Source organism: Triticum dicoccoides, chromosome 2A, assembly GCF_002162155.2.
Source record: "Triticum dicoccoides isolate Atlit2015 ecotype Zavitan chromosome 2A, WEW_v2.0, whole genome shotgun sequence".
NCBI lineage: Eukaryota > Viridiplantae > Streptophyta > Magnoliopsida > Poales > Poaceae > Triticum > Triticum dicoccoides.
In genome coordinates, this window is record NC_041382.1 from 441,163,517 (window position 1) to 441,177,766 (window position 14,250).

Below are 14,250 nucleotides of genomic sequence, written 5' to 3' on the forward strand. Positions count from 1 at the left end.
GGTTATATTGCTCATATCGTGCATATGGTGTCTTACATTGGCATGTCATTTGCTTAGTTTAGACATGCTTTGTGTGAATGCCACCTGTTTAGTGTCTAATTACCATGTATGTGAATTTTACAATGCCATCTTGTTGCAAGAGATTATATATGTGAATTATGCAATGCTATCTTGTTGCAAGGCATTATGTATGTGAATTATGCAATGCAATGATGTTTAGACAAGCGTCATATATGTGAATTATATCATGACATCCCTTTTTTGTATTAATCATTGCATTTGTCGACAATGTGTGTATATTCAACTACTCTTCCTGTGAATCGGCCATTTGAATTGGTGATGGAGAAATCTGGAATGAAAACAAGGTCTTCAGAGCAGAGAATGCTACCTGCTGAAGCAGATTTCTTGCTGGTTACAGATAGCTCCTCGGGGGAGGATTCAGAGGCAGATGACCAGTCCTATTTCCCCCTGATGTGTATGCTCAAACTTGGTAGGGTTATATTACTCATATCATGCATATGTTGTCTTGTAATACTTAGTTTTTACATCATATACACAATATTGAATGCCATCTCCTTAGTTGACACATCATATATGTGATTGCCCTCTGCTCACTTGCTTAGTATATAAATCATATATTTGAAGTATATCATGCCATGATGTTTACATAGACAGCATGTATTGAATTATGGCATGCCACCCCATTTTCTAAAGACATAATATAGTTATATCATCTCATCCTGTTTACGTAGTCATCATATTTTGAATTATGTCATTCTATCCGTGAATTATATAATGCCATCATGTTTGTGAATCATGGCATGCCAACCACTTTAATAGACACATCGTGTAGTTATATCATGTCATCCTGTTTACATAATCATCATTTTTTAAGCATGTCATTCTATCTTGTTTAGTTAGCCATCATGCATATGAAATTGTGTCATGCTATCATGTTTAATTAGCCATCATATATGTGAAATTATGTCATGCTATTCTATTTGGTTAGACAACATAAATGTGAATTATTTCATGCCATGTTTTCTTCCCTACTATCCATTGCACCTGTCTATCTTACAATGTCTGTACATTTAATTACTTTTCTTTTTTATCAGCCATTTGAATTGGAGGGGGTGATGGCAGTATCTATGGGAGTAAAAACAGAGTCTTCAGAAAAGACTGTGCTACCTGTCGATGCAGATTGAACCACGGTTGTACTTGCCCAAGAACCAGCCCCACCACACATAACCCAGACTCACGCAGATTGTACGCCTACCCAGTTGGACAGAGAACCAGCTACACCCTTCTAACCCCAACCCCAGCAGATAGTAACCCAGTTCCAGTTGACACATCACCATCTCCACCACAGTGCACCCCAAACACGAGCAGTTAGTAAGGCAACTTCAGTGCCCAAAGCACGAGGACCACCACTCCGAACCCCAAGTCAACGCTTAAAGCAGAATAAGAATTGTTCTCGGGTCAGGTTCCGTAGCTATGGTTCATACTCCTTTGCTATTGCATCACTGTATTTACTCATACCAACTAATTTCAAATTTGAAGGATGCAATTGAAACTCCAATGGCGCAATAGGTATGTTTTAAACATGTTTCTTTAACATGTTTGCTGTTGTAACTTGCTCTATATTAATTTCAGTTTCAATTGAATAAACAGTTAAGTTCTCATGTCATGCACATTAGAAGTGTTGTTATTGATGTGTAGTTTCCCACACTTATATTCTGTCTATGCTGATTTGTCTTAAATAGATATGATTTGCACTGTCTCTATCTTGATTTGGCAACATAAACTAGAATGATATACCATACAGTGACCATACTACATAGATATAAGTTTTTTTCATGTTGTTATCCTGTCCACCTTACTACTGAACTGGTTTACCAAAATGAGTTTCATATACAACATGGTAAACCTGTGATGTGTCTATTTGTTTCTCTTTTAGAATGCGGACAAAATATGGGAGAAGAGTACCCTGTTATGCAATGGTAAAGGAAGTAATGCAGATAAGGTTCAAGATAGTGAGACATCCCTGATGGTCTCCATGAAAGCTGATAAAACTATATTGAAGACACTGAGACAACCCCAAAGTCCTGGCTTGATGTAGTGTTCGAGTTACTGGCCACTACTGCTGCCACCAGCTCTTTGAACTAACTACCTGAATCGGTTCGGCTTCTTGAGTCTCAACTTCAAGTTGAAAGACATTGATCAGATGTCATGTGACAGGAAGCTGAAGGACTAAGGAAATCCCTGCAGAATTCAGAAGCATACTTTCTGGTGCAACAGCAAGCATTGGAGGATTTAAGCACCAAACAAGAGAAATTTAATAAGCTTGCTAAGCATCTTGCCAGCATTATGGGTACCCAGGATATTGTTACTTGAGCTCTTCTGAAGTGGTTTCAGTTCTGGACTTGTTTTGTTGCGGTGTTTATTTGCACAGGTCGCCAACTTTGACAACCAGTGTATGTGATATGCTACTTTGTTCCCTATATTTGCACTGGTGGCGAACTTTGATGCCCAATGGATGTAATATGTGTAATGGCCGTGGTAGCCTAGCGTAAGTTGCTTGCTTATTTATTTCCTTGTTGTCTTGTTTATTTGTTTGCTTGTAGTCAGGGCAGTTCTTTTTCCGCGGTTTGCTAGTGGCCGCAATAACCTATTTTTTAAAACTAGGCCACAATAACCATGGGCTACATATTTATTGTAGTGACCATGGGTCTCCTATGGGCCGTAGAAACAATGGGCCTTCTACGGGCCGTAGAAACAATGGGCCTTCCACGGGCCATAGAAACAATGGGCCTTCTATGGGCCGTAGAAACAATGGGCCTTTTATGTGCCGTAGAAACAATGGGCCTTCTACGGGCCGTAGCATCAATGGGCCTTCTACGGGCCGTATGATCGATTGGCCAAACATGGGCCAATAACAGACCGTGTTATGGGCCATAAAAGGGCTAGAGTTGGAATCGTCCGTTCATGGGCTGACCATAACGGGCCGTTGTTAATCGGCCGTATTTGATGACGCTAAGAAAATGGCCCAATGAATTAACGGGCCGACTGTAACCACGGGCTGAATTTGGCCCACAAGCAGAAAAGGCCAGTAATGGGCCGCAAGTAACCGAATGCTGGAAATGAGCCCAAGAATAAATGGGCCTTGAGAAGGCCGAAAGATAACACGGGCTAGAAATGGCCCAATGGAATAATGGGCCATTAATGGGTATAAACTGATACACCATCCATTACTGGCTAGTTTCACCACGGGTCGTCAATGGGCCAAGAGTTGCAAAGGGCCTCATATGGGCCAAAAGACATCATGGGCCATACATGGGACGGATGTTACAACGGGCTGGAATCATATTGGATGGCCCAGATGACGCTACTGGGCATAACTCGGATAGGCCGTAACGGGCCGTGAGTTAGCGGGCTGTAAATGGGCTATATGCGAACAAGACATTAACAGGCTTTTTGTGGGCCGGCCCGCTACGTTTTGACCAAGTCAAACGGGTAGGCCTTCTCACCGGAATGGGCCTCTATTGGGCCATGCCACGTGTCGATGTATCATAGGCGCCTCCCATCCAATGAGTGGATGGCATCTGTCCCAACAGTGAGCCGACACGTAGTTCCTCTAGCCATTGAGAATTTTACACGTGGAAAATCCCCATTGGTCCGGCCTGTTAACGGGTTATCGGATCCAAAACTGGACCCGGTGGCTTAACATCGACCCATTACGGTGGATGCCACATGTCGGTTACCCTTGACGAAAGCACTTCCATGACGCGCCATTTATCGTCATGGAAGTGGACACTTCCGTAATGATAATTTTGGTAATGTCATGGAACACTTCTACGATAGCACAGGTATGACTATCTTGATTCTGTCATAAAATTGTCATGGATGTATGCATGACAGAAAATGTGACCTACTGTGACAAACATGTATCATCATGGAAGTGTGTTTTTTGTAGTGCTAGTTGGCGTAGAAGATCATGCATCCAAACACAAAGAGTTGGCCAGGGACATAAACGTCTCCGCGGTCGGTGCCGCAGTTGATCTGTAGATGAGCCAGCGATCTTTCTAGTGATCACACAGCGGAACTCTCAATGAAAGCACCAGTGTCGGTGTCAAAACCGGTAGACCTCGGGGTAGGGGGTCCCGAGTTGTGTATCTCATATTGATGGTAACATGAATAAGGGAGACAATGTTTACCCAGGTTCAGGCCCTCTTGATGGAGGTAAAACCCTACGTCCTGCTCTTGTTTATATTAACGGAGATGTATCAAGTATAGAGTTGATCTACCTCGAGATCGTAAGGTGTGTTCTACCTCTAGGGCTAGGAGAATGTAAGTCTGATTCGGTCCCCACTACGGGCTAAACCCTTTGGTTTATATACACATCAGGTAGGGCATCTAGGGTTACATAGTCGGTATCTGAGGATCGCATGGAGGCGGCAGGGAATATCTTGGAGTCTACGTCAATTCTTTGGTCTTGATCTCACCTAGGCGTACAACTTCTAGAGTCTTCCTTAATAAGAATGCATGCCCAATGGCCCAGCCCAATGACTATGGGCCGACTAGATTAGTACCCCCTAGTCCAGGACACCGTCACTCTAGATGTCATACTTAGATAGATTTTATGCCTCCAAATGCCTGCCCGGACTATGGGTGGCACCTTCATTGTATCTGCATTTCCGTCGCTATTGTGCCTCCAGGTTGAGATGGGCAGTGAGGTCGATGCTAGTGCGTGTTGCCTCGCACGTGGGTCTGGCTTGTCAGCATAGATCTACCCGTGTAGTCCTAGCTCGTGCACACGATAATCGATCAAGGTAGTTTGCCCTATGCCGGCTTGTTAGTTCACCCAAATTTTTGCTTGTAATAGTTGCTTCATTTCTTGGCTACAATTGGTATTTTTGCACAACGGTGCAGTTGGTCTCTTCAATAGAACATCCACCACATCCCAAGACGGTACATGACCTGAACCATCCGAACTGGGGACTCCTACTCAGAACAACTAAATCCGCTCAAGACCATGCGAGGCCGGCTTGGGCGAGATAGTTCCATGCGGATGCAATGTCATGCAGTGGTTGAGGGGCCTTTCTGCCCAGATAGACCTTCATCCATCTGCCCGCTCCTTAGCCTTCCCAAGCCCGCGGACCAGCCCCTTGACCATGACAATGACCAACCCCTTGTTAGCAGCACCTATATATCAACCCGGTTGGGGGAGAGCGAGTACCTAGCCTCTTGGCATTGCAATCCTATCCGGATAGACCTGACGGCCTTCAGGACAGCCATCACAAGCACTGTCCGGATGGCCCTCTCGAACTACGTGTCACACGCAAACTCGAGAAAGGCACACACGTGGGCCCATCTAGCGAGACCACTCAATGTACTACATCTCAAAAATGGATGGTTTCATGCCCCAGGAACACCGCCGTTGAGTTCAGGAAGATGCATATGTTATACACGAGAATATAAAGGCAGTAGAACCAGCTTTATTGCCATCTCTTGACAAATTCTGATATCCCGGCTTAAATCCGGGACACACCCGCCTTGTCCAACACGCCCGACACCCGCATCTTTGGACAAGATGTGGGGCACAAACATAATGCCTCACAAGCCCAAGGGAGCACTCCATTATCATACCGCGATCAACTTGCTGGTCGATGTGACGTAAATAAATTGGCACTCACACCATTGTACGCTAAGCTTCGCTTGAACGATAACCCAAATAGATTCGTAGCCCACAAAAACACCTGAATACACCCTGGCGACAAAGATGGACAAATACACATTGTGTACACGGATGCAGGGGCGTACCAAGCACACTGGAATGGTAAAAAATACACAAAAAGGCAATATCGAACTAGAATATTCATCTCACATAGCCTTAGAAAGTATACCATCACTCCCTCAACAAACCTCTAACATGAACGCGAGGCAACCCGCTCTGCTCGATGCAGGCAACTTCAATTGTGTGCTCGATGCCGACCGCAGTTTCCTCTAGGCTCCTTGCTGCCATCCACCTTAATCATATCGAATAAATTCTACAGGAAGCCAGAGCCATTAGAAAAGAAGCTTTGCATACCCAACAATAGCAGGCAAGGCTAAGAACAACCACAAAGGAATAACAAACAAGCAATAAGAGGAGTTGGAGCTGAGAGGAGGAAAGTAAAAACATGAACATCATAGTGGGCACGCATGCGTAAACTAACACTGGAAACAGAAATGGAGAATACACTCAAATGATGGAAGATGACAACAAAAGAACATATCAAAAATGAATCGAACCTCACGAATGAAGAACACGCTACTACACGACCCTTCCTGAGCTTCATAAAGCTGACCCTTGTGCCCTAGTGATGGTGTCCTGGATTAAAGGGTGCTAACCAGGTCATCCCATGTTCTTCGGATTGGGCCAGTGGGCCTTCATTCATACTGAATATGGATTCCAGAAGTTGTACGCAAGGGGGCGTGGTCGACTACATCTGTTGAAGACTTGTCATATATAAGCCATGGGGTTTAGCTTGTAGTGGGGACATCAACATAATGTCATTCACCTAGACCAAGAGTTAGACCACATCTTATTATCTCGAGGTAGATCAACTCTGTACTTGATACATCTCCATTAATATAAACAAGAGCAAGACATAGGGTTTTATCTCCATCAAGAGGGCCCGAACCTGGGTAAGACATCATCTCTCCGTTCCTGTTACCATCTGCCCGAGATCCACAGCTCGAGACCCTTACCCCGAGGTCTGCCGGATTTGACGCCAACACTGGTTCTTTCATTGAGAGTTCCACTTTGAGATCGACAGAATGATCGATGGAATCGCCGATCAATGGCCCCAAACTCCTAGGGCTGATAGCCATTCCTGAAACATCTCACATAGGGTGGAGGCAAACCATGACCCTTCACTAGCCCCTACAAGGAATCCCTGCAAGAACGAAGGGCTGGGGTACTTTTTGGAAAGCGACTCAGACAGCGGCCGACTAGAGGCAACTAACAAAGTTCATCTTCAAATCAGTCCGGCCTGTCTGATGGCCGTACATCTGACACGGTATGAGGAAAGTAGGGTTTCATACCCGCGATCCTTAGAGATCGGAACTAGTCCACTCACCTTCAACATAGAGTATCACCCTAATAACTTAGGTCCACCGGATGTTTGGGATCTGGCCTACATACAACAACTCCCTGGCGAATCAATCCGACAGTTCTTGGTTGGATTCTTCTGTGTCAAAAACAAGATATTAGATTACCTAGACTCTGACATAATCATGGCCTTTCAATGTGGATGCAAAGATAAAGGTGTTTCAAACGCCCTTGCTCGTCGATGTGTTCAAACACTTCCAGAATTATCCAATCTAGTGTCCTGATTCTGCACCATTGAAGATGCTTGGCTAGCCGGAGAAAACACAGAGTGTGAAGACCATCCAAAACATGATAGATCGGTACCTCGGGGCAAACCCCGTAAGAGGAACTTGGCTAGCACCTCAAAAGAACAAGAAAACCTCCTGCCACCCTAGGACCACCCTTGACAGTTTTTTGGATAAGCCATGCCCAATACATACTATTCTAATTAATTCCTGCCCAACTCAATGTCTTCGCAATTGTTGGGTGGTCAGGCAGATAGCTAAACGAGGACCCGCCCTTCTGGCGGGCACCCCAAGCTACATAGAACAAACATGAGATGAAGATGAGGTGATGATGATCTATGAGACCTTTGCGTCCAACAACCAGCGCAAACGAGCTCTGCGGGAAATCAATGCTATCCAGCAGGTGCCAATTCAGGGTGCGTGGATAGACACGCATATCACTTTTGATCACTGTGACCAGCCGAGGTCAACCTAGGGCAGGTGCCCCGCCGAGCTGGTCCTCAACCCAATCGTACATAGTTGCCGACTTCGGCGGGTTCTTATGGACGGAGACAACAACTTGAATTTTATGGCCCTGTTTGGTTCGGCTGTGGATTTCTAAAAGCAGCTGTGAAAAATCTGCTATGGAAAAACAGCTGTGGAAAATCTGATGTGAAAAAGATGTAGGTCATTTGGCAAACCAGCTGATACAGCTTTTACAGATTTTGGTCCGCAGCGGAATCAGATTTTGGAAAGCATGTCCTGGGCTGCTTCCGCTTTTGGTTCAGATTTTGGCAGTGGATTTCTAGAATCGGATTCTGCTGGATTCGCCCTTTGGTTCAGATTCTGCTGCGCAGCAGCGGAATCCATTGATAAAAGTTGAACCAAACAGGGCCTATATATGCAGATACTCTGGATAAGATGCACATCGATAAATTGTGCGTAGAACAGAGTAACACCACCTTTAAAGGTATAGTGCCCGGGCGAGAGGCACGCTGCATTGGAAAAATAGTCCTAGATGTAGTCTTCGGAACGCCAGACAATTATCTCTCATAAGAGGTCATGTTTCATATCGCCCCTTTCAGTAGTGGATATCACGCCCTTCTAGGACAAGACGCTTTCTCCAAAGTCCAAGCAGTACCACATTACGGCTACATGAAGCTCAAGATGTCGGGCCCAAATGGGGTCATTACCATCTCAAGCGACCTCGATAGGGCACTTAAAGCTAAGAATAAAATGGCGTCACTCGCCCTTGAGTCTTTATCCGAAGCCCTCACGGCCGAGGAGCTAACTGCGCTACGCGCCAAAGTTGACTGAGATGATGTCATCCTCGACAAACGGCCAAAGTCTACTTCATTCAAGCCAGCTGACGAAATAGTCAAGTTTGAAGTACAACCTACGGACCCATCTAAGACAACATCCATAGGGGCAAACCTCGACCCAGAGATTGCCGAGGCTTTACGCAATTTCCTCAAGGAAAACTAGGATATATTCGCCTGGCACCCTTCTGACATGCCAGGAATACCCCGCAGGCTCGCAGAACACAGCCTGAACATATTAAAGGGTTATAAGATTGTCAAACAAACACTTCAGAGTTTTTTTGAACCCAAGAGTCAAGCGATGGGCGAGGAACTAGCTAAACTACTAGAGGCCAAGTTCATCCAAGACATAAAACACCCTGACTGGCTGGCCAATTTAGTCATGGTACCAAAGAAGGATAGGTCATGGAGTTTGTGTGTCGATTTTAAAAGACCTCAATAAATCCTACCCCAAAGACCCCATCCCACTACCCCGAATTGACCAAATTGTAGATGCCACAGTGGGCCATGACTCAATGTGCTTCCTGGACGCTTCCTCGGGATACCATCAAATAAATATGAAGGAATCCGACCAGGCAACAACACAATTCATCACACCTTACGGGTTGTTCTATTTTAACATGATGCCCTTAAGACTAAAGAACGCCAACGCCAATGCATGATTCAAACATGCGTGGAGAAACACATCGGAAAGACCATCGAGGCATACGTGGACGATGTTATTGTCACACCCTAGCTAGTTCAAGCGTTAGAGTGTTGCATCATGTTTAAATTCCCAGAAAACTGAAATGGGGATGACAGAACCCCCAGCACCCCCCTTGGAACAACTAGGGTTTACTAAAAACTTTTTCAATGAACCTGAAATGCCCTTCTAGAAAGCCCACAGCCACACGCCGGCCACCTCCTGCTTCTACCGACACCCAGGACGCCGTCTACAAGTGCCATGCAGACCCCCTGGACCCCTCGACCGCTCCACTCTCCCCCTGTCTCGCCTCTCTCGCTCTCTCTCCCGAAGCAGGGCGAAGCCGTCGCCGATGTTCGTCGCCACCGTGCTCCCCTCGCCTCACTGACCCGTCCAAAAGCCCTGCCTCATCGCCCTCGTCCTCTCCGCCGAGCCACGCCGCACCAGACGCCCCCAAGCGTCATCACCACGGTCGTCTTCTACCTCGAGCAACCGAGATCGCCGGCAACGCCCCGACGTCGTCCGATCTCCCCCGAGCCCGCTGAGACGCATTCTGCAACCGCCGTGAGCTCCTCTACCGAACCCCTCGCTCCCTGCCGTCTATTTCCTCCTCTAGCCTTACTAACCACCACGGCCGAAGCTCGCCGCCGCCGTGCCTCGTCGCCGTCGTGGCTAGAGCCACAGTGGCTCAAAGCCAAGCACACCTCTGCGCTCAGCACGGCTCCAGGAGCCCGTAGCGCCCACCAGTTCCTCCTGCCTTGCACCATAGCGCCGAACCCGTCGTTGCCCGAGCCCCGGCCACCGCCACGAGCTCAACTCCGGCGAGCTCACTCCACTGCAGCCTTTCTCGCTTGCTCCAATGGATGCGCGAGAGTGCCAGCTCTCTGTAGGTGGTCTCGGCCGCTAATTTGGTCGTTGGAGGGCAAAATCCGAGCCCCTCCGCCGTCTCGGCCTCGCCGGCGACTCAACGCCGGCGGGATTGACCCTGTTGACCAGGGGTTTGACCCCCGCTAACTGAGTTAACCCGGGTGGGCCCAGTTTGACCCCCTGGTCTATGATAGATGGGACCCGCCTACTAATTAAGTTAGGATTAGGACTAACTAAAAACTAGTTAGGCTATGACACTGACATGCGGGACCCACTGGTCAGGTTTGACCTGGACCGTCCCAGTTGACTGCTGACGACACAGTGACGCAGTGCTGACGCAGTAAATCCTTTTCTGGATTTATTCTTTAATAGGAAATTCCAGAAAATAACCAAAACTTCTAAAAATCATAGAAAATCAACCATAGCTCCAAATTAAACAAATTATATATGAAAAATGATCAGAAAAATTCAATCTATCCATCTGTAATGGTTTCATGCATGACAAACTATTTTAACCTTGTTGTTTAGGTGAAACAAGCTAATACACTTTTATGCATAAGAACTATAACCTTCATTTGAATCTTTGATTCAAATGGACCCTTTTCAACTTGTTTCACATTGCATTAGGCAGGACGCATCATTTTGCCATGTCATAGCATGCATCATATTGTTGCATATTATCATGTGTTGATTATGTGTTGTGTGTCCTTCGTGGTAGGTTCTGCCTCCAAGGATAACCCCGAATATCCGTCTGAAGGGCAGTACCCTACTACCACTACATCAGGCAAGAAACCCATTGATCATTCCGATACAAACCCATGTTCTCACTTCTGCTCTTGTTTACTGCATTAAGACAACGCGATTCAAACTACTATGTGCTACGGTAGTTGAACCCGTATCCTCTGCATGAATTGTCATTGCCACAGTAACTAGATGAAACCCACTAGCATGTGTAGGAGTTGATTGAGCCATGTATGTGATTCCTACCTTGCTATGCCTGCTATGCTTATAGTTGTGTCAGGTCTGGTTCATCTGGGTGATGGGCTAGAGTGAAATGGTTATGTCGGTAACGTGAGGGATGTGTTGAACATGATTTGGTAAAGGTATCGATGAGAGGCCAAGTAGGAGTACATGGCGGGTTGTTTCATTGAGGCCGTCCCTAAGAACTGAGATCTGTATGTGTGATTTAAGATTCAGTTACTACCATACATTGGGCCCGAAACCAATGGACCCTCTCGGCTTCTTAATCACCCTGGTACTCTGTCCAGGAGTTGCAAATAGTTTCTGGTGTTTGTAGGTTATGTGTTGGCGGCCGTGCGTAGCGCTGACCCTAGGGGTGGGCTATGTTGCGGTAGATACACCGTGGCCGGGTATGCCGGGCGCCCGTTTGGCGTCTCGGGGCCCTGTTCACATTGTTCGGGGCCGTATGTGGAAACCTCGGTCAGACTCCCTGTGGATGGAACCCGGATAGGCGATAAACCTGGACTAGAGACTTGAGTGTTTAGGTAGGCCGTGGCCAACACCCTCGTTGGGCTTCCGCTTGAAGGTTGTCGAGTACATGTTGTGTAAACGGCGGTAAGTGGTGAGACGTGTATGAAGAAGTACACCCCTGCAGGGTTAACATCATCTATTCGAATAGCCGCGTCCGCGGTAAAGGACTACTTGGTTTCCTATATAGTTCATAGAAAAGTTAATGGATACTACTAAAAGACTCAAGATAAGTGTGAGTACCGAGGATGGCCCTCTCGTAGGACGACGAGGGAGGATCCCCGGTGGAGTATTGTGTTGGTGATTAGTGGACTCGTGTGCGAAAACTATTTTACTAGTGGTGTCCCGTAGGATAGCTTAGCCAAGAGCCAAAGCTAGCTTGCTGCAATAACTCCACCACCTTCTTGAGAATGAGCATGTATAGTAGCTCCTGATGTAAGACTTGCTGAGTACCTTTGTACTCATGTTTGCTTAATTACTGTTTTCAGATGACAACACCGCCCCCTCCGATGGGTTCTACGTAGACCTTGATGTCAATGAGTGACTAGCCAGCCAGGTGGTGATCCTGGCCATGGAGGGCCCTATGTAGATAGACAGGCTTCGAGAAGCCTTCTTTCTTTCTAGTGTCTATACTTAGACTAGTTGCTTCCGCATGTGCTTGTATGATTGTATGACTTGAGTGTCGGGTCGTGTGACCCCTACCTGTATGAATATGTTATGTATGGCTCCTCGGAGCCTTTTTAAATAAAGAACTTGAGTTGTAGAGTTTTGTTGTGATGCCATGTTGTATGTACTCATATCGGGCATATTGTGTGTATGATTGAAATGCTTGGTATGAGTGGGATCCGACAATCTAGTTGTTTATCCTTGGCAGCCTTTCTTATGGGGAAATGTAGTCTAGTGTTCCTCGAGCCATAGTAGTCCGCTACAGCCCGGTTCACCGAAGTCCTGCTAGCCCAGCACTACTGCTCAGGACACTTGACTGGTCGGCATGTGTTTCACTTCGTTCCTATGTCTGTCCCTTCGAGGAAATGTCACGCGGTGACTTCCGGAGTCCTGCCTAGCCTGCTACAGCCCGGGCTCCTAGGAGTCCTGTTAGTCCAGTGCTACAGCCCGGATTCACACGCTGATGACCGACATTCTCGATGTGATTCACGTATGCCTGTCTCCATAGGTTTGTCCCGCTTTGGGTTCACGACTAGCCATGTCGGCCCGGGTTCTCTGTCATATGGATGCTAGCGACACTATCATATACGTGAGCCAAAAGGCGCAAACGGTCCCAGGCCATGGTAAGGCGGCACCCGTGGGAATACCGTGTGTGAGGCTGCAATGTGATATGAAGTGTTACCGGCTAGATCGATGTGACTTGGAATCGGGGTCCTGACAGCGTTGGCATCAGAGCCGGACTGCCTGTAGGTTCGTTGAGCCAAACTGGTCGATGTCAAGTCTAGAAATGCTTTAGTTATATGTAGGGGAATTGATTGTGGGAGGGAACGTAAGGCTCTTTTTACTCCTTTACCTTATGCCATCTAATCTGAGTCATTCTCTTCTCATTCAACGTGGGTTAAGGACTAGGCTCGCTTCTTCTATCAGGTTCACGTGTTACTAATCCGTAGTAGCTTATAGGGTTGTTGTTACAAGCCTCAGTATAGTTTCTACTACTTTTAGTATGTTGCCAGTTGAATCAGAACCTTGATATGATGTTGTTGAGTGGTATTGCAAACTGTTGTGGATGTCTCAAATCTTTTTCTGAGCATTGACAGTTGTTATGCTGTCCAATTTTCCCTAGAAATTCTAATGTCTTTGCATTGTGGTTGTGCTTTCAGATGGCCACTCGTGCTCAAAACCAAGTGGTTCACCTGACCCGGTGCCTCGATGTGCCCGGTCATACTGCTATGCTAGTCCGGGTAATGATCGAGACGGGTTACCGTTGGTATCCCGAATACACTGTCGAAGAGCAATTCCGAGACTTTAATCAAAGCCAATATTTCTGCACCGTCAGGATATTTCCTTCTTATCCTAGATCTACCGAGCCCCTCCACTGTTCCTATGGACTCGGGGTTACTGTTGAGATGGTTGTGCAGGATGCTGCCTATTCCATGATGACCATCATGCGAGTCCGGACTGGCCTGCTTCGGAACACCGACTTCCGTTATATGCCAGCTTCACTCCCGGGAGCGCAAGGGTATCTCCAGGCTATCTATGCTGACTCCACTCAGGAGGACTCACTAACTCGTACCACTGCCGAGATGCTCGAGGATAAGGACCGAGAGAATCGGGCCTTGAGACTGGAGCTTTTCAACACCCATGCTGATCATTGGGCCATTTTGACTCGGTTTGCACCGGCTGTGCAAGCTGGAGGTATGGACACGAGGGATCTGTATCCTGTGAGATCTGCTCTGCCAGACATGGTGGATTGGCATGATGTGGGAGGCATCACCCCACCCCGTGGCCCCCGCAGGCCACCGTTTGTTGCTCCAAGACCTCACCCTAGCCCGTTTGGTCCACAGGCTCCTCAAGACCGTCTGTTCCCGGATG